Source organism: Salvia hispanica, chromosome 5, assembly GCF_029641045.1.
Source record: "Salvia hispanica isolate PSC_SH4W2 chromosome 5, Shi_PSC_v1, whole genome shotgun sequence".
Lineage (NCBI taxonomy): Eukaryota > Viridiplantae > Streptophyta > Magnoliopsida > Lamiales > Lamiaceae > Salvia > Salvia hispanica.
In genome coordinates this window covers 12,720,038-12,742,341 of record NC_142696.1, presented here as the reverse complement: position 1 = coordinate 12,742,341, position 22,304 = coordinate 12,720,038, and the positions used below count along the sequence as shown (strand labels likewise).

The window sequence follows — 22,304 nt, the reverse complement described above, 5'->3', positions numbered from 1 at the left end:
GTACTAAGTTCAATTGAACTTATCGTATCCATTCAAAGAACTTCAAGGTTCAAATGGTTTCAAATACTTAAACCCATCGAATTTGTGAATTCAATTCTTATGGGAACTTGAAAGAACATGAGGTAGGTCATGAGAATAAGATGATACTGTATGAACTCTCAATTTCCATAGTAGGCTTGTCAAATAAGATGGTTAAATTGTCCGTTCAAATTGACTAGATCCGGACATCAAGGATGATGATTTCAACATGTCAAGATCTCAGATGATTAGTCGCAAGAGGGTTTAGAAATGTAAACAATTGCCATTGATTAACGTTGATCATGGTTCACCAACATTATAATGTGGAAATCATGGAAATACATCAATGGATTCACAGGTAGCGACCAAAGTGAAAGAAATATTTTTGGAAAAGTCAACTACCATCAAGGAAAATGCAATACATTAGCCTTAACTTAGTGTTTCAGAAAGAAATCTTGAGCTAGAAATAATGCATGTAGTGGAACTGGACAAGAAAAATTCACTCATATAAGAACGAAATAGTCACAATATGGTTGCCAAATAAGGAGGTGAACAAAAGTTCCACTTATTGTGCCATTCTCTGAGAAGAAATGTCTGAAAAAATCAGCAACTTAAGGGTGAAGTTATACCGTGAGAGTTAAAGAATCTGGGATATTGATTTTATCAATGGTGGGTCATACGGGGGACAACAAACAACAAAGATGCTTGAGAACATATAAGTCTTTCGAATTTAAGATTTGAAAGTAAGTCACCATTTTCGTAAAAAAAAAAAATAAATAAATAAAATGATAGTGACTTATTACTTGCAAAAACGTGAGTCAATCAAAAGTCTTAAAAAGACGGCAGGACACCCTTGTTCAGGATGTTCAAAATGAGATTATTCTGGAGGGCATGGCCGTAAGCAACTTTAGAGTCGAAGGTTTATGACCGGAGCTTATGAAGTCAACACCTTACATTTTCTGAACAATGAGCTCAACTACTATAGCCAACAAATTGAAAGAGAGTCACAACTTTCGTAGGAGAAAAAAAAAAAAAATGAGGCATTAGTTGCATAAATCCAAGTCAATCTAAGGTCTAAAGTAGACGAGGGCATTTTCATTAAGGAGGTTCATAGAAAGAAATCGATGGGAATCCAAGTAAGTACTGTTGATCATAATCATCTGTTCCACTTATGTGACACTTTCTTGTTTGTTCTTTCGGAGCTTGTACATGATCAGAGCGTTCCAGGAAACCATAGATTCCAAGCTAGGATTCCTGGTGTTACAACTAATAGCTGTCGTTGAAGGTCATATTTTCATAATGATCTCGATAAGTCAGGACGTTCATTCTCGTAAAACATTGCACTCTCCATCGTGCTTCACAGCGTGCTATAAGCATTGTTTCTAGATCACGTAGCCTCCTTGACTTGCTACGCAAGACTGGATCACTTAATTTGATCGTAAGTACGATATCTTTTCGTGTAAGGATACACCTCCTTTACTAGATCAAGGGTACGCTCATTTTGATTATGATTGAGTTCATGAAGACAAAGGGAACTTCATGTTGTTCCCATCATTTAAAACGTTCAACAGACGCCCATGTGCCGTAGGTAGTTTCTCGTATCTCGTCTGATCGTTACCATCTAAGAATAGATGGGTTATTTATAAATTGTTAGGTTCATTCTTGTACATTTGGAATTGTTCCAATTACAACATCATGGATCGTGGTCTCGTCAAGAGATAGGGTAGAGGAAAAGGTGTGGGGTCCACTTTTAGACACATTCATCTATATTTCCTCATTCTTAAAACAAAATTAGGGGTTTGCCCTAACTTGCATATACTCGTTCATTTTATCGCTTAGAAAAGCGGTAAGGAAGTCATCAACTTACAACTCTGTTCAAGAGCGTTTAGTCTAACGTACTTCTTAGGCATTCTATGTTCGCATGCGTTAGTCATTCCGTAACTTCCTAAAAAGTTCCTTAATCTATCATCATACTTCACATAATCGAGCATGTGTAACTGATAATACTTTAGCATTTGTCTCAAAGACATCCTTATGCTTAACAATTTAAACTTGAAATTCCATGGTTCGTAGGAAAAATGGAATTTACATGCTTTTCCTTGAAAACCCTGAATATTTTCACAATATCTTCAAAAAGAAATCATTTTTTTTTTTTTTCAAGTTCTTTCATGAATAACTGAAAATTTTTCTGGTAAAAACTTCTTTCTTACCTCATTGCTGCAGTTGAACGTGACGAGTCGAGGTGTTGGGTCCTTTTAAGCTTTCCATTTTAGTACTATCCTAGTCTAGTACTATCATTCTCGACTAAGGCTTGAAAAGAAGGTTCTTGGGTCCAGAGCGAAAGAACGGTGCTCTGATACCACTCTGTCACGACCACAACTCCCTAGTGCTAGTGAGCGTAGCTATTTCGCGACTAAAAATTCTCAATAATCAAGGGACAACAATAAAAGGATGAAATCACTTAAATCAATAGTATCAAAGGCATATGGGTTCATAGTCAAAACGTGTTCAGAGTATCAAGACTAAGTTCATAGCTTTCTAGCACTTAATTCTAGATTTGCAGCGGAAGAGTCCAAGACAAAATAGCACGTATGAAGACATGCTACTTTGGGTTACCTAACTACTTATTTAAAAGTCTTGTCCCAACACCTTCGCCTCCTCGTACACGTTCAACCTGCACATTTGAAAATAACATGCAGGGCTGAGTATTTGATATACTCAGTGGGCACATTGCCAAAAATGGTTTTATCTTTAATTGTCAATGCCAGAGTTGAGTGATCACGGGGTTTTACTTAAAAAGACCCGAGTCACTAAAATACTTTTCCTTTAGTAAAGATTTGATTGCGCAATCACATAACATAGATATACCATATCTGAAACTGATGTGAACCGGGAATGTGGCCACATTCCACGACGGTCACTGGACCGGCCAACCCCTTTTGTTAGCTCACGGTCCCCTTATGTGTACACTAGTCCGAGTAGGGTTTGCGGCCCTACTGGGACCCGAATTCGATTTAACTTGATTTGGCATAGCCAAGCAGATAGGTAATCATAAAACAAAACATGGCATGACAACATACTTGAGCAAAGATTCACATTTTCATACTGAAATCACATTTTGAAAGAAATGCCCACCTCAAAAGCTAAAGCTCTTTCCGTAATTTCCTTAACTTGGCCTTAGATGACGTTCGTAGACGCCCCTTTAGGAAATAGCATAATATTTAATTAGACTTTGATAAATCAATTAAGCTTAAACGTGGATGCATCCTAAGTGCGTGATCATTTTATTCCTTTTCCTTAATTCATAAAAAAGAGTCCCTGAGTACTAAAATAGACTCGAGGTCTTTTCATCATTTCGCACCATAAATTACTCGAGCGCTAATACTAAAGTCTGGGAATTAAATTTATCATCGTGAAAAAAATTTAGCGGACCATTACTTAACCTCAATTATTTGATTTAGCAACATAGGTGGGCTCATGATTTAATTAGGCTAGAGCAAACTCCCATTTTATTTTAATTATTAGCCCAACTCCTTAGATTATTTAAAGAATTGGTCCATTAATTAACAAAACCTTAGCCCATGCATTTAATTTATAGAGGCCCAAAAGAAGAAAAGGAGAGGCCCAAATGAAAGAGGCCCAATTTCTTCCTCCCTCAAAACTATCGGCCTCTCTCTCTCAAAACACAAAATCCCCAAAATCAAAATCAAAAACCCCAATTCCTAATCCTTGCTTTGGAGAGGAACGACGGCGCATCTCCCCCCCCTTCGTCGCCGGCTCCAGCTCTGGATCGACGGCGCGCCTGTGTCGCCGTTATCGCGCGGCGAGCTCCGCCGTCGCCGCTGCTCCAACTCTCTCTCTCCTTCTTCCCTTCTAATCTCTCCCTCCTTCGGCTGCTACGCCGCGCCTCTGAAATTCCCCTCTCCGCTCATCCTTTGCTCGTTCTCGGCGATTCAGCGCCGTCGCCGACGTCTCCGGCTGAGGTAGACGCGGCTTGGCCCGCCTTGAAGACCAGCCCGCCGTCGCCTCATCTTTATTAGCGGAGTCGCCGACAGGAAGGAGGCATCGCCTCTCTTTCTCCCTGCCTCCGGCGTTCTCCTGGCTCCCTCCGGCGAATTCTCTACCGCCGTCATCGCAGCTCGCCGTCCGGCAGCTCTCCCATCACTCCTTGCTCCAAAGCTAAGTTTTTTTCCTCTCATTTATTTCCTTGTAACAATACTATGTTTCAAAGATGAAGTCTTAGTGTATCTTACTGTGTGATGTTGAAACCATCTTGGGTAGTAATTTAATTGGGGAAAACTTTGATATCAAAACTTGTACATGAGGCCTACTGTGTTGGTTTGTATTCTTACTCAAAGTATGGGTTCTATCAGTCGATATTGCTAAGTTCACATTGGATTTTTGAGCACCTATAGTTCTAAGTTCTTGATTATCTATGATTGGCTATCATGATGCATTGGTGAGGGTGGGCTATGGAATACCTCTCCTTTGCGATTCTCGTTTTACGGCTGCTTCTCCGTGTTGCCGCTGCCCCTCCTCGCCTTCTTGCTCCTCCCGATTCCTTGCTGCACTCCTTGATTGTGAGTGAATTTGTGGTTTCTGGGGAGGGAGTCAGGGGCGGTTTATGGTGGTTTATATAGGCGAAGTGTGGTGTACTCGTGAGGCCTTAAATGGCTGTCAAAGCTCTTTGTTTTCATGCTGCAGATGGCACCTTTAGTTTACTTCCTTTGTCTCTTTCTTGAAACATAAGTACTACCTTCATTAGGTTACTTTGTTTGATGTGCAGGGGAAGCAGGTGGCTGTTCGGTTTGGGCTGATTTGGCGCAGCTGGAGGGACACGTTTTGGGCTAGCTGATCAGCAAGGTATCGGTCAAAGGATAGGTTGCCACTCCAAAAGAGGCAAGTCTCAAATTCTTGGCAGCAATGAGAGGTAAATTCTAAATGTTTTATCTCAGTTGTCCCTTCATTCATTTATTACTTAGTACACAGGTTTGCAGCCTTGTACTCCTAAGTTTTAAGAATTTTTGTTTTCACATACAGCTCTCGGTTTGGTGCATTGGCTGTGTAGGAGTGTACCTCCCATTTTGGGATCATTTAGACCTCCTTTGGTAAAGAAAGGATGCCTCCTTCCTTGTTTGGTTTGATGTTGGGAAAAGTAATCTAAAATATTTATTAGTTTTGTAGGTTCTTGCAGGTTTAATGGCAGATAAAGGAAAAGGGTTTTTTTTTAAAAAAAATTGGGGATGTGGCCTGGGATCGAGACGAGGCAGTCGGGCTGGCTGCACGGGCCTTCGGGCTGCCCTCTAAGTCTTTGGGCCGAAAGAAATCTCGTGTTCGAGAGTCGAGGCCCAACTCTTTGTATATTTGTATTCTTAAATTCTTTTTTTTTTTTTTGTCAACACATGTGTAAATCATTTTTATTTCTTGACGTTTATTGTATTTCACACGTATATACGAAAATCTGTTTTAGTTTGATCGACACTCTTCAAATTAGCAACCAAGCAAGACCATCGACTAATATTTCTGATTTGAAAACAACAAACATTTCTCTAGGTTGACATTAGTCTTAAAGAAAAGGTAACAAAGAGCGGGTATTACAATTATTGTTAGATCTTGATTCTTATGAATTATTTAATTTTGAAATTTATAAAGGATGAATATTTGAACTTATGAATTTATGAATTGTTTGAACTTATTAATTTAGACGGTTATTGACTTATTGTAGATGGATGAAAGATGTTAATATGTACTATAAGTTATGAATTTTGTATTTTTCAAAGTTTGTAGTTATTTTCTTTTAAATTCGAACTACTACAAGAATTTTGTATTCCTAAAAGTTTGTAATTATTTTCTCTTAAATTCGATCTACTATAATAATTTTGTATTTTTCAAAGTTTGTAGTTATTTTTACTTGAATATTAGTACTTCAACTTTGTATTAAATTTGAGTTAAATAATATTAAATAAATTCTAAAAGTTTATAGTTAATTGAAGAAAAAAAATCAAAATCACAATTGGGACTGGATACCCGATTTTTTGGGACTGGATACCCGAGTCGGGTATCTGGGTACCCCAAATAAAGTTCGGGTCGGGTATTGGATTTCGGGAATTTCGGGATAGGGTACCAGAAAATTTCGGATCGGGTATCCACGGGTACCCAATTTGACAGGCCTACTAGTTACTACACTACCCCCGTCCACCAAAATTTGTCCCACTTTGACCCGGCACGGGTTTTAAGAAATGTAATGGAAAGTGTGTTGAAAAAGTTAGTGGATTGTGGGTCCTACTTTTATATATTAGTTTTATAATGAGTAGGTATGAGTTAGCGGAATATGGGGTCCACTGCCAAAAATGGGGTTACCCGATATCCGATCGGGTATACCCGAATTATCGGATTTATTTTCGAAAATTAATAAATTATATTTTTATTATAATTAAATGTAATTTAATTTCTTAACTATAATTTAATTAATACTTAATAGTTAGCATATAAGATATGTAATTTAATTTTTTAAATTACATTTTAATTTCATTGACTTGTGATATTTATAATTTTGAATTTTTTGATGATATTATTGTTAGATCTTGATTCTTATGAATTATTTAATTTTGAAATTTATAAAGGATGAATATTTGAACTTATGAATTTATGAATTGTTTGAACTTATTAATTTAGACGGTTATTGACTTATTGTAGATGGATGAAAGATGTTAATATGTACTATAAGTTATGAATTTTGTATTTTTCAAAGTTTGTAGTTATTTTCTTTTAAATTCGAACTACTACAAGAATTTTGTATTCCTAAATGTTTGTAGTTATTTTCTCTTAAATTCGATCTACTATAATAATTTTGTAATTTTCAAAGTTTGTAGTTATTTTTACTTGAATATTAGTACTTCAACTTTGTATTAAATTTGAGTTAAATAATATTAAATAAATTCTAAAAGTTTATAGTTAATTGAAGGAAAAAAAATCAAAATCACAATTGGGACTGGATACCCGATTTTTTGGGACTGGATACCCGAGTCGGGTATTCGGGTACCCGAAATAAAGTTCGGGTCGGGTATTGGATTTCGGGAATTTCGGGATCGCGTACCCGAAAATTTTGGATCGGGTATCCGCGGGTACCCAATTTGACAGGCCTACTAGTTACTACACTACCCCCGTCCACCAAAATTTGTCCCACTTTGACCCGGCACGGGTTTTAAGAAATGTAATGGAAAGTGAGTTGAAAAAGTTAGTGGATTGTGGGTCCTACTTTTATATATTAGTTTTATAATGAGTAGGTATGAGTTATTGGAATATGGGGTCCACTGCCAAAAAGGGTAAAAGTGAAATGAGAAAAATTTTGGGGGACGGACGGAAATGGAAAAATGGGAAAAATTTTGGTGGAAGTATTAATAATTCACAACATTTTATGTGTTGTATTAATGGAAATGATGGGATTAATTTCATTGACTTGGAGGGAGCGTAATCCATGAGACAAATTGTGGTATATCGTTGGAAAGGAGGAATAATTCTCTGAAAATGGAAGCAAACAAATCGGCCACACAATCTCCTGCATTAAATGCACAAATGATAGCCATGTTGAGGTTGATTAAAGTTTTTTTAGCTGTAAATTACGGTTATTATACTAAACTGCCTTTGAATTTTAATATTGTATTTATAACTATTAAACGAAAATACTAATATACAATGACATTCATGTAAATATAAAATGTTATTTTCTCTGCTCACCAAAATTTTAAAAAAATATATATGTAATTATTAGTTGCATTAGTACATCTTTGGTATTCCAATTCATATATCAATACACTCTATATATCTTTTTGTATATCTTTTAGTAAACTTTAATTTTTTTTTAATGTATAGGCATGTAAATGTTGACTATTCATAAAACATATATAACTATACTAATTTAGACTATTATAATATTACTAGCAATATGCAAGTATTTTTTTTGCCAATTCACCAATCAATATATTAGTGAACATTTTTTTGTTGAAAATTGGTTGATTGTATCATTTTTTACACTCTCCATCACATAGAAATAAACTAATAAATTTTTAAATTTATATATTTATGATTTTAGATTTCGTACTATCATATTTCTTTTATCATTTCATAAAATTATTTCACAGTATAAAATAAGTGTAAAGAAAATAAAATTGGTCGTGCATCGCACGGGTGTGATACTAGTTATTAATAATTCACTACTTTGTATGTGTTGTATTAATGGAAATGATGGGATTGATTTCATTGACTTGGAGGGAGCGTAATACATGGGACGAATTATGGTATATCGTTGGAAAGGAGGAATAATTCTCTGGAAATGGAGGCAAACTAATCGGCCACACAATCTCCTGCATTAAATGCACAAATGATAGCCATGTTGAGGTTGATTAAAGTTTTTTTAGCTGTAAATTTTGGTTATTATACTAAACTGCCTTTAAATTTTAATATTGTATTTATAACTATTAAATGAAAATACTAATATACAATGACATTCATATAAATATAAAATGTTATTTTCTCTGCTCACCAAAATTTTTAAAAAATATATATGTAATTATTAGTTGCATTAGTACATCTTTGGTATTCCAATTCATATATCAATACACTCTGTATATCTTTTAGTAAACTTTAAATTTTATTAGTGTAATGACATGTAAATGTTGACTATTCATAAAACATATATAACTATACCAATTTAGACTATTATTATATTAATAGCAATATGCAAGTAATTTTTTGCCAATTCACCAATCAATATATTTGTGAACATTTTTGTGTTGAAAATTGGTTGATTGTATCATTTTTTACACTCCCCATCACATAGAAATAAACTAATAAATTTTTAAATTTATATATTTATGATTTTAGATTTCGTACTATCATATTTCTTTTATCATTTCATAAAATTATTTCACAGTATAAAATAAGTGTAAAGAAAATAAAATTGGCCGTGCAGCGCACGGGTGTGATACTAGTTACTACCTCCGTCCACCAAAATTTGTCCCACTTTGACCCGGCACGGGTTTTAAGAAATGTAATGGAAAGTGAGTTGAAAAAGTTAGTGGATTGTGGGTCCTACTTTTATATATTAGTTTTATAATGAGTAGGTATGAGTTAGTGGAATATGGGGTCCACTGCCAAAAATGGGGTTACCCGATATCCGATCGGGTATACCCGAATTATCGGATTTATTTTCAAAAATTAATAAATTATATTTTTATTATAATTAAATGTAATTTAATTTCTTAACTATAATTTAATTAATACTTAATAGTTAGCATATAAGATATGTAATTTAATTTTTTAAATTACATTTTAATTTCATTGACTTGTGATATTTATAATTTTAAATTTTTTGATGATATTATTGTTAGATCTTGATTCTTATGAATTATTTAATTTTGAAATTTATAAAGGATGAATATTTGAACTTATGAATTTATGAATTGTTTGAACTTATTAATTTAGACGGTTATTGACTTATTGTAGATGGATGAAAGATGTTAATATGTACTATAAGTTATGAATTTTGTATTTTTCAAAGTTTGTAGTTATTTTCTTTTAAATTCGAACTACTACAAGAATTTTGTATTCCTAAAAGTTTGTAATTATTTTCTCTTAAATTCGATCTACTATAATAATTTTGTATTTTTCAAAGTTTGTAGTTATTTTTACTTGAATATTAGTACTTCAACTTTGTATTAAATTTGAGTTAAATAATATTAAATAAATTCTAAAAGTTTATAGTTAATTGAAGAAAAAAAATCAAAATCACAATTGGGACTGGATACCCGATTTTTTGGGACTGGATACCCGAGTCGGGTATCTGGGTACCCCAAATAAAGTTCGGGTCGGGTATTGGATTTCGGGAATTTCGGGATAGGGTACCAGAAAATTTCGGATCGGGTATCCACGGGTACCCAATTTGACAGGCCTACTAGTTACTACACTACCCCCGTCCACCAAAATTTGTCCCACTTTGACCCGGCACGGGTTTTAAGAAATGTAATGGAAAGTGTGTTGAAAAAGTTAGTGGATTGTGGGTCCTACTTTTATATATTAGTTTTATAATGAGTAGGTATGAGTTAGCGGAATATGGGGTCCACTGCCAAAAATGGGGTTACCCGATATCCGATCGGGTATACCCGAATTATCGGATTTATTTTCGAAAATTAATAAATTATATTTTTATTATAATTAAATGTAATTTAATTTCTTAACTATAATTTAATTAATACTTAATAGTTAGCATATAAGATATGTAATTTAATTTTTTAAATTACATTTTAATTTCATTGACTTGTGATATTTATAATTTTGAATTTTTTGATGATATTATTGTTAGATCTTGATTCTTATGAATTATTTAATTTTGAAATTTATAAAGGATGAATATTTGAACTTATGAATTTATGAATTGTTTGAACTTATTAATTTAGACGGTTATTGACTTATTGTAGATGGATGAAAGATGTTAATATGTACTATAAGTTATGAATTTTGTATTTTTCAAAGTTTGTAGTTATTTTCTTTTAAATTCGAACTACTACAAGAATTTTGTATTCCTAAATGTTTGTAGTTATTTTCTCTTAAATTCGATCTACTATAATAATTTTGTAATTTTCAAAGTTTGTAGTTATTTTTACTTGAATATTAGTACTTCAACTTTGTATTAAATTTGAGTTAAATAATATTAAATAAATTCTAAAAGTTTATAGTTAATTGAAGGAAAAAAAATCAAAATCACAATTGGGACTGGATACCCGATTTTTTGGGACTGGATACCCGAGTCGGGTATTCGGGTACCCGAAATAAAGTTCGGGTCGGGTATTGGATTTCGGGAATTTCGGGATCGCGTACCCGAAAATTTTGGATCGGGTATCCGCGGGTACCCAATTTGACAGGCCTACTAGTTACTACACTACCCCCGTCCACCAAAATTTGTCCCACTTTGACCCGGCACGGGTTTTAAGAAATGTAATGGAAAGTGAGTTGAAAAAGTTAGTGGATTGTGGGTCCTACTTTTATATATTAGTTTTATAATGAGTAGGTATGAGTTATTGGAATATGGGGTCCACTGCCAAAAAGGGTAAAAGTGAAATGAGAAAAATTTTGGGGGACGGACGGAAATGGAAAAATGGGAAAAATTTTGGTGGAAGTATTAATAATTCACAACATTTTATGTGTTGTATTAATGGAAATGATGGGATTAATTTCATTGACTTGGAGGGAGCGTAATCCATGAGACAAATTGTGGTATATCGTTGGAAAGGAGGAATAATTCTCTGAAAATGGAAGCAAACAAATCGGCCACACAATCTCCTGCATTAAATGCACAAATGATAGCCATGTTGAGGTTGATTAAAGTTTTTTTAGCTGTAAATTACGGTTATTATACTAAACTGCCTTTGAATTTTAATATTGTATTTATAACTATTAAACGAAAATACTAATATACAATGACATTCATGTAAATATAAAATGTTATTTTCTCTGCTCACCAAAATTTTAAAAAAATATATATGTAATTATTAGTTGCATTAGTACATCTTTGGTATTCCAATTCATATATCAATACACTCTATATATCTTTTTGTATATCTTTTAGTAAACTTTAATTTTTTTTAATGTATAGGCATGTAAATGTTGACTATTCATAAAACATATATAACTATACTAATTTAGACTATTATAATATTACTAGCAATATGCAAGTATTTTTTTTGCCAATTCACCAATCAATATATTAGTGAACATTTTTTTGTTGAAAATTGGTTGATTGTATCATTTTTTACACTCTCCATCACATAGAAATAAACTAATAAATTTTTAAATTTATATATTTATGATTTTAGATTTCGTACTATCATATTTCTTTTATCATTTCATAAAATTATTTCACAGTATAAAATAAGTGTAAAGAAAATAAAATTGGTCGTGCATCGCACGGGTGTGATACTAGTTATTAATAATTCACTACTTTGTATGTGTTGTATTAATGGAAATGATGGGATTGATTTCATTGACTTGGAGGGAGCGTAATACATGGGACGAATTATGGTATATCGTTGGAAAGGAGGAATAATTCTCTGGAAATGGAGGCAAACTAATCGGCCACACAATCTCCTGCATTAAATGCACAAATGATAGCCATGTTGAGGTTGATTAAAGTTTTTTTAGCTGTAAATTTTGGTTATTATACTAAACTGCCTTTAAATTTTAATATTGTATTTATAACTATTAAATGAAAATACTAATATACAATGACATTCATATAAATATAAAATGTTATTTTCTCTGCTCACCAAAATTTTTAAAAAATATATATGTAATTATTAGTTGCATTAGTACATCTTTGGTATTCCAATTCATATATCAATACACTCTGTATATCTTTTAGTAAACTTTAAATTTTATTAGTGTAATGACATGTAAATGTTGACTATTCATAAAACATATATAACTATACCAATTTAGACTATTATTATATTAATAGCAATATGCAAGTAATTTTTTGCCAATTCACCAATCAATATATTTGTGAACATTTTTGTGTTGAAAATTGGTTGATTGTATCATTTTTTACACTCCCCATCACATAGAAATAAACTAATAAATTTTTAAATTTATATATTTATGATTTTAGATTTCGTACTATCATATTTCTTTTATCATTTCATAAAATTATTTCACAGTATAAAATAAGTGTAAAGAAAATAAAATTGGCCGTGCAGCGCACGGGTGTGATACTAGTTACTACCTCCGTCCACCAAAATTTGTCCCACTTTGACCCGGCACGGGTTTTAAAAAATGTAATGGAAAGTGAGTTGAAAAAGTTAGTGGATTGTGAGTCCTACTTTTATATATTAGTTTTATAATGAGTAGGTATGAGTTAGTGGAATATGGGGTCCACTGCCAAAAATGGGGTTACCCGATATCCGATCGGGTATACCCGAATTATCGGATTTATTTTTGAAAATTAATAAATTATATTTTTATTATAATTAAATGTAATTTAATTTCTTAACTATAATTTAATTAATACTTAATAGTTAGCATATAAGATATGTAATTTAATTTTTTAAATTACATTTTAATTTCATTGACTTGTGATATTTATAATTTTGAATTTTTTGATGATATTATTGTTAGATCTTGATTCTTATGAATTATTTAATTTTGAAATTTATAAAGGATGAATATTTGAACTTATGAATTTATGAATTGTTTGAACTTATTAATTTAGACGGTTATTGACTTATTGTAGATGGATGAAAGATGTTAATATGTACTATAAGTTATGAATTTTGTATTTTTCAAAGTTTGTAGTTAAGAATCCTAGCTTGGAATGTATGGTTTCCTAGAACGCTCTGATCATGTTCGAGCTCCGAAAGAACAAACAAGAAAGTGTCACATAACTGGAACAGATGATTATGGTCAACAGTACTTACTTGGATTCCAGTCGATTTCTTTCTATGAACCTCCTTAATGAAAATGCCCTCGTCTACTTCAGACTCCAGATTGACTCGCATTTATGCAAGTAATGCCTCATTTTTTTTTCCTTTCCTATGAAAGTTTTGACTCTCTTCTAGTTTGTTGGCTATAGTAGTTGAGCTCATTATTCAGAAAATGTAAAATGTTGACTTCTTAAGCTCCAGTCATAAACCTTCGATTCCAAAGTTGCTTACGACCATTCCCTTCAAAATAATCTCATTTTGAACATCCTTAACAAGGGTGTATTGCCGTCTACTTAAGACTTTTGATTGACTCGCATTTTGGCAAGTAATAAGTCACTATCATTTTTTTCAACGAAGGTGGTGACTTACTTTCAAATCCTAGATTCAGAAGACTCATATGTTCTCAAACACCTTTGTTGGTTGTTGTCTCCTATGATGCCCCCATTTGCAAGATCAATATCCTAGTTTCTTTAACTCTCATGATATAACTTCATCTATTGTTCAAAAATTTCTCCTCTGAGAATGGCACATTGAGTGGGACTTTTGTTCACCTCCTTATTCAGCAACCATATTTGTGACTATTTCATTCTTATAGGGGTAAAAACTCTTTTTAGCTCAGTTCCACTACATGTATTGTTTCGAGCTCATGATTTCTTTCTGAAACACTAAGTTAAGGCTAATGTATTGCATATCCCTTGATGTATTAGACCTATTTGATCGTTCTAAAGAGTTCCTTTCACCTTGGTTGCCTCTAACCAAACTTACAAACCCATTGACTTGATTCCACAATATCATATTATGATGTCGTTGAGCCATGATCAACATTGATTCGTGGCAATTGCCTATATTCCAAAACTCTCCCATGACTGATAAACTCAAGTCTTGACATGCTGAAACCATCATCCTTGATGTCCGGATCTAGTCAAGTTGAGCGGACAATTGAACTATCTTGTTTGACAACCTACTATGGAAATTGAGAGTTAATAAAGTATCATCTTGTTCTCATGACCTATGTTCTTTCAAGCTCCTTTCAGAAGTGAGTTTTCAAATTCGATGGGTTTATCTGAAACCATTGGGACCGCCTAGTTCTTTGAATTGACAAGATGAGTTCATTTGAACCTAGTTCTTTCTTTCAAAAATCAATTGTTGCAAATTGGTGATGAAAATTCACAACAGTCAAGTAAGAGACGTTATTCTTGTCCCTTTGGATGTTCTATAGTCCTTTCAATAAAAGAAATTTGCAGTCATGCTTCTTTTAAGTGACATCAGCACCTATCCAAGTTAAGACTGTTTGATTAATCATTGAGTTCTTAGTACAAGGCAATCACGAAGGGCATGAATGTTTGGACTTTTCGCACTTGTGTGCCGACGGTCACGAGCTGCTAAGGGATGGATCGTTACGCTATATACACAGAATATAGGCCAAAAAAAAAGAGAAATGTAAAGGAATCTTATATACGTATAGACCTAATGACTCTTCGTCGCGCAAGACTTATGTAACTAAGCAATTCAGTGATTGGCGGGCAAATAACGAAGTGAACTAAGAGAGACACAAGAAATGGAGATCAAGATCATCGTTAGGAAACGAAATCTAGTCAAAATATGAGCACTGTCATAGATTACATTTTAGTGAACGGATGTCTTCGACAAGAGGAAAATCGTCCGAAGTGTGGCAAAATAAAATCAACGAAAGGAAGGAACGATCGAGAAAATGGAAAACGAACTTCAAATGAGAGTAAGAAGCAATAGCTTGCCCCAAAACCACCGCAGAATGGGGTAGACAAACCGATCTCAATAAGAGGGTTGAGTACCGACCTAAGGTCTCTCCCTGCCCTCAGTGATCAAGAAACCACCGTGGAAAGTGCACAGTTAGGACACATAGGTGCCTTAATAGTAGCAGAAGCGCACATTTCTCCAGGGAATGTCGAACAAGAATACTAGGACAGGAGGGAGACATGACTATCAAGGGCAGCGTCAGCAACTGCAGGCACTTCAAACTGAGCCGAGAAGAAAGGCAGTCCCAGCCCCACCCCAGCGGCAGCTACGCCAGAGTTTTCCCACTCAGGCTATAGTTACTGCACCGAGGCAGAAGCACCCTAAGATTGAGCGGGGAACCAAGAGCAAGGCAATTAGTAGGAGGCCTTATAGACATCTCACGAACTTGCTCGAACGTAGAATTCACTATGGGAAACCTTAAGTTAGTGGCTCACAATTTGCATGTGATGTTGATGTGGAGCGTCGACATCATATTGGGAATGGATTGGTTAGCCGAAAACTACGCTACCATTCTTTGTAAGGAAAGGCAGATCTCGCTGCAATACCCAGGAAAGGAACCCACAATCTTTCACGGAATCTCCATGAGGCGACGAAAGCCCATAATTTCTGCACTACAACCAACCACTATGATAAGGAAAGGATGCCCTGCATACCTCGTGTATCTAAATGGGGAGGAGAAAGAGGACCGAAAGATAGAGAATGTAGCAGTGGTACGAGAATTTCCAGACGTCTTCCCAGACGCACTACCTGGATTGCCGCCAGACAGGCAATTAGAATTCACAATCGATCTCGAACCAGGATCGGCCCCAGTATCGAAGGCACCATACAGAATGGCGCCTAAAGAGTTAGAAGAACTCAAGATACAGTTACAGGAACTACTAGACCTAGGCTTCATCCGACCCAGTGTGTCACCATGGGGCGCACCAGTGCTCTTCGTAAAGAAGAAGGACGAAGCACTGAGAATGTGTATCGACTACCGAGAGTTGAACAAGCTGACGCTCAAGAACAAGTATCCTCTACCGAGGATTTATGACCTTTTTGACCAACTTCGAGGGGCCGGTGTATTCTCAAAAATGGACTTGAGGTCAGGCTATCACCAACTGAAGGTCCGACATGACGATGTACCCAAGACAGCATTCCGCACCAGATACGGCCATTACGAATTCACAGTGATGCCTTTCGGGCTCACAAATGCCCGGCAGTGTTCATGGACTTAATGAACCGCGTGTTCCACCCATACTTGGACAAGTTCGTCCTAGTCTTTATAGATGATGTACTCATCTACTCGAAGAACGAGAAAGAACACGAGGAACATCTGAGAACCACCTTAGAGACGTTGAGAGCCGAGAAGCTCTACGCTAAGTTTAGCAAATGTGAGTTATGGCTCAACGAGGTGAACTTCCTAGGACACATAGTAACGGCAGAAGGGATCCGAGTGGACCCTGCAAAAGTGGAAGCAGTACAACGTTGGCAGTCACCGACAACACCTAGTGAAATTCGAAGTTCCTTAGGTTTGGCCGGTTATTATCGGAGGTTCATTGAAGGATTTTCTAGAATAGCCAGACCATTAACCCAACAGCTCAAGAAAGGGGCTAAGGTCAATTGGACGCCGGAGTGTGAGGCAAGCTTTCCGTTGTTAAAAGAAAAGTTGACCACCGCACCAGTCCTAGCTGTACCAGCACCAGAAGCAGGCTATGTAGTGTACACCGATGCTTCAAAAGTCGGACTTGGATGCGTATTGATGCAGAATGGCAAGGTGATCGCATACGCGTCACGCCAACTCAGGCCGCACGAGCTGAATTACCCCACTCATGATCTGGAATTAGCAGCAGTGGTACATGCCTTGAAGGTTTGGAGACATCACCTCTACGGAGTTCGATGTGAGATCTTCACGGACCACAAGAGCCTTAAGTACTTTTTCGAGCAGAAGGATTTAAATATGCGACAACGTAGATGGCTCGATTTAGTCAAGGATTATGACTGTGGTATAAATTACCACCCAGGCAAGGCGAATGTAGTGGCAGATGCCTTGAGCAGGAAAACTACACCCCAAGTGGCCACCTTCCTTACACAAAATGAGGAACTCATACGGGAATTCGCTAAGATGCGATTGGAGGTAGTGAGAGCACCAGAGACGGTGGAAAGTAGAATCGCCACTCTAGTGATTGAGCCAGACTTAAGAGCCAGAATTGTTGAGGCTCAGAGGAGTGATGAAGCATTAGAGAAAATTCGACTTAAAGTGAGGACGGGAAAAGAGGTGAGTTATCGCGAAGAGGCGGATAACGCCCTCACGTTTGAAGGGAGATTATGTGTGCCCAATGACATGACTCTCAGAAATGAGATCATGAGCGAAGTGCATGAAACACCCTATACTGCCCACCCAGGAAGTACGAAAATGTACCAAGATGTGAAGGAGCAGTTTTGGTGGGATGGCGTGAGGAGGAGCATAGCGTCGTTTGTAGAAAGGTGCCTTGCATGTCAACAAGTGAAGGCTCTACATCAACGACCCTATGGGAAATTGCAACCCCTAGAAATTCCCGAGTGGAAATGGGAGCACATTGCTATGGACTTCGTGACAGGATTGCCAAAGTCACAACGAGGGAATACTGCTATTTGGTTGATTATGGATCGCCTCACCAAAAGCACGCACTTTGTACCAGTTCGTATTACTTACGGATCGGACAAGTTAGCTCAAATCTATGTGCAAGAGATCATACGATTACATGGAATACCGGTGATCATACGATTTTGGATAGGCTTGCAACAAGAGCTGGGTACTAGATTGAATTTCAGTACTACATTCCATCCACATACTGATGGGCAGTCTGAAAGAACGATCCAGACTTTGGAAGATATGCTGAGAGCCGTAGTGCTCAACCGTGGAGGAAACTGAGAACCAGTACTACCACTTATAAAGTTGCTTACAGCAACAGACAACTATAAACATAGCCCCATATGAAGCATTGTATGGAAAGAAATGCATCAGTGAGAGAAAGGCGCATGGACCGGATTCTGTAGAGAAATGATAGAGATCGTCCGCCAGATCCGTGAGAGAATCAAGGAAGCTCAAGATAGGCAGAAGTCTTACGCGGATGCTCACCGAACCGATCTGCAGTTCAAGGCGGGAGACAAAGTTTTTCTGAAAGTATCCCCGTCTAAAGGAATTACGAGATTCGGCGTCAAGGGCAAGCTAAGACCACGTTTCATCGGGCCCTAGGAAATTTTAGAAGAAGTCGGTCCTGTGGCGTACAGATTGGCACACCCACCGAGTTTCGGGAATGTGCACAATGTTTTTCATGTGTCACAATTGAGGAAATATGTGTTTGACCCCAAACGCATAGTCCACTAAGAATAAATAGTTTTGGAACCATATTTAAGCTATGAAGAAAAGCCTGAAGCAATCTTGGAGTGGAAAGTAAAAAGAGTTGAGGAATATATCCAATGTAACAGTGAAAATTATGTTGGAGCATCACAGCCACGAAGAAGCTATGTGGGATTTTGAAGACAAAATGAAAGAGGAGTACCCAGGGCTTTTCTTTTGACGTAAGCAAATTTCGGGACGAAATTTTTTTTAAGGAAGGTAGAATGTAATACCCGCACCTTTATTATCTTTTCGTTATGTTCATGTCGAACTAGAGATTTATTTCTCTCTTGTTTTCGTTGTGATATGGAGTTCATTACATTTCGTTAATGCTTAACGTCGTAATTTGTAAAATAAAGATTTAAAGATAATTGGATGAACAAAGAAAACAAAACAATGTATATATATAATAGAAATAAATGAAAGTGTACAAGGATATGAAGATGTATATCCCAAGACCCGGACTAAGGGTGTTCGAAAACATAGGACATTAACCTATATGATCATCACATATATGAAATTGTTGAAGAAAATACGGGATACTATATTATTACGAAGGAATGCTACTGGGCCTCGTTCCACCAGCCCAACCTTCGAGAAACCACGCCCCTATCCGCACAGCCGTCGAGCCAGGCAGCGAACACGAAGGCCCGAGGCAGCGAGCCGTCTCGGACAGCAGCTTGACAGCCGAGGACTTGCAGATTCTCCTGCAAAGTAAAAACAAATATTAGTTCTAAGAGAACAAAGGAAATTAATGAAAGCTTCAATTGTGGGAAAGGAGACAACCCTTTTTTTTTGCTAGAGGACCAAGACTTACCCAAAAGGGTAAGCCAATGTCTGCCTTCCACCCTTTTCCAGCGGCCTCTGCAACTCCACCTTGTACCACTATGAAACCAAACAGAAATCATTAATTTGGGAGTACTTGGATGCAGGCATAAAACCAAAGATTCTTAATTAAGAGTGGCAAGAAATAAAAAAAAGAGAGATTTTCTGCAAGAAGAAAACAAGGCAATACAACAGTTTCAATTAAGGTCTCACGAGTACACATTCTGTCTATTTAAAGACCCTCCACACCGCCTATGAACTCCTTCACACACACAACAAATCCAGCAAATTTCTTTGAAAAAAATTTGAGAGTGAAATTCTGGGAAAAGAGGGCAGTGAGCGAGCTAAGATCAGGAGCACTCCATCCCTCCTTTTGGTCCCTTTCACCACAACAGGTAAATCATCAACACCCTCCATGTCACTCCTTTTCATCCATGTAGAACACCACAACACAATCTTGTTTAAGCACAAGGAAACCACTTAATAATCTAACAACATAATGAAACAAGGAAAACAATAGGCTGCTGCTTTTACCTAAACCTCAGTAGCAACCCCATAGCTAACCCTCACCCCTACGTTTTTGAATCATGAATGCAAGTTACGGAATTCTAGTTCACTTCACACATTAGAGCAAGCACAAGAACGATAGGCTTAGGCCCTTTTTCTCGCCCAGCAGTTTTCACGAATTGCCTCAGCTATGCAACTCATGTTTAAGAACAAAAACTGACTCACCCTCATTAAGAATTGAAGTAAATAAAAGGGGAAATAAGCAAAGAACGAAGACTTAGGTTTAGGCCGGCCACCGAACGGCTACCCGGCGACGAGCGAGCTTCGACGGAATCGGGAAGTCTCGGTAGATCACGGGACAGCAGCGGCTGCTCCACCGCATCGGGGAGCGGCGAGGCCTCAGCCGTACTGCGACGGCGGAACTTGCTGGCATGAGCCGCCGGAGACTCCGTGACGTCGAGGAGCTGGAGCCGGCGGTGCTCCGGCGACCTAGCTGAGCGGCGTTGTAGACGAGACGAAGGGGGGAAGATGAGAGGCGCTGCTTCTCGACCCTTGCGACTTAGAGAGAAGAGAGGGACGCCGCCGGAGGCAGCGGCGAGAGGCGGCGTGAACAGAGGCGCCGCCGGATTTCTCTTCAAAGCTAGGGTTGGGTGTGTTGTTGAATTGGGGATTTTGTGATTGATGAGAGAGAGAGGCCGATGGTTTAGGGAAGGGAGTAGTTGGGCTTCTTTTTTTTTTTCAGCTGGGCCTTTAATTTTTTTTGTGTTGGGCTATCAATTAAATAAAGTATTGGACTAGGAATTTAATTAAATCATGGCTTTCCTATACTACGGAATTTATAATTTATAGTCCGTAAATTAATTTCCACAAGGATAAATCTAAATTTCCGGAATATAGTATAAGTGCTCTAACGATTGAAATTTAAGAAAACAGGATACGCTAACGATGAATAGACCTCGAGCTTATTTTGTACTTGAATAAATGGCTTAGGAGGTAGCACCCTCTAGTTAAGCAATTGTTTTAAATTAATTAAATCTACTGATTTAATTAATATTCAAGAATTCTAGAACTCTTCTGGAAAATTTTTAGAGGAAGAATAAAATGATCACGCACTTAGGATGCATTCATGTTTAAGCTTAACGGATATCTCAAAATCTAATTAAGTATCATTTTATTTCCTAAAGGGACGTCTTCGAACGTCATCTAAGACCAAGTTAAGGAAATTTCGGAAGGAGCTTTAGCTTTTGAGGTGGGCATTCTTTCAAAACGTGATTTCAGTATGAAAATGTGATTCTTTGCTCAAGTATATTGTCATGCCATGTTTTGTTTTATGATTACCTATCTGCTTGGCTATGCCAATTTAGTTAAATCGAATTCGGGTCCCAGTAGGGCCGCAAACCCTACTCGGACTAGTGTACACATAAGGGGACCGTGAGCTAACAAAAGGGGTTGGCCGGTCCAGTGACCGTCGTGGAATGTGGCCACATTCCCGGTTCACACAAGGTTCAGATATGGTATATCTATGTTATGTGATTGCGCAATCAATTTACTAAAGGAAAAGGATTTTAGTGACTCGGGTCTTTTAAGTAAAACTCCGTGATCACTCAACTGTGGCATTGACAATTAAAGATAGAACTATTTTTGGCAATGTGCCCACTGAGTATATCAAATACTCAGCCCTGCATGTTATTTTTCAAATGTGCAGGTTGGATGTGTACGAGGAGGCGAAGGTGTTGGGACAAGACTTCTAAATAAGTAGTTAGGTAACCCAAAGTAGCATGTCTTCATACGTGCTATTTTGTCTTGGACTCTTCCGCTGCAATCTAGAGTTATGTTCTAGCAAGTTATGAACTTAGTCTTGATACGCTGAATTCATTTTGACTATGCACCCATAAGCCTTGAGACTATTGCTTTAAGTGGTTTCACCCTTTTCATGTTGTCCCTTGATTATTGAGAATTGTTTAGTCGCGAAATAGCTACGCTCACTAGCACTAGGGAGTTGTGGTCGTGACACCATCACATAGAAATAAACTAATAAATTTTTAAATTTATATATTTATGATTTTAGATTTCGTACTATCATATTTCTTTTATCATTTCATAAAATTATTTCACAGTATAAAATAAGTGTAAAGAAAATAAAATTGGTCGTGTATCGCACGGGTGTGATACTAGTTATTAATAATTCACTACTTTGTATGTGTTGTATTAATGGAAATAATGGGATTGATTTCATTGACTTGGAGGGAGCGTAATACATGGGACGAATTGTGGTATATCGTTGGAAAGGAGGAATAATTCTCTGGAAATGGAGGCAAACTAATCGTCCACACAATCTCCTGCAT

The 22,304-nt window shown here is 36.6% G+C and overlaps 2 long non-coding RNA genes across 2 annotated transcripts; both read left to right on the top strand.

Moving 5' to 3' along the window:
• Positions 1-3,693: 3,693 nt before the first annotated feature.
• Positions 3,694-5,477, top strand: LOC148926305 (uncharacterized). Its single transcript, XR_016130512.1, has 3 exons — positions 3,694-4,948; positions 5,059-5,126; positions 5,203-5,477. It is a non-coding gene; the product is annotated as an uncharacterized LOC148926305 (long non-coding RNA).
• A 15,264-nt stretch (positions 5,478-20,741) lies between these two features.
• Positions 20,742-21,875, top strand: LOC148926304 (uncharacterized). The gene is made up of 2 exons (XR_016130240.1): positions 20,742-21,208; positions 21,665-21,875. It is a non-coding gene; the product is annotated as an uncharacterized LOC148926304 (long non-coding RNA).
• The last annotated feature ends 429 nt before the right edge of the window (positions 21,876-22,304 follow it).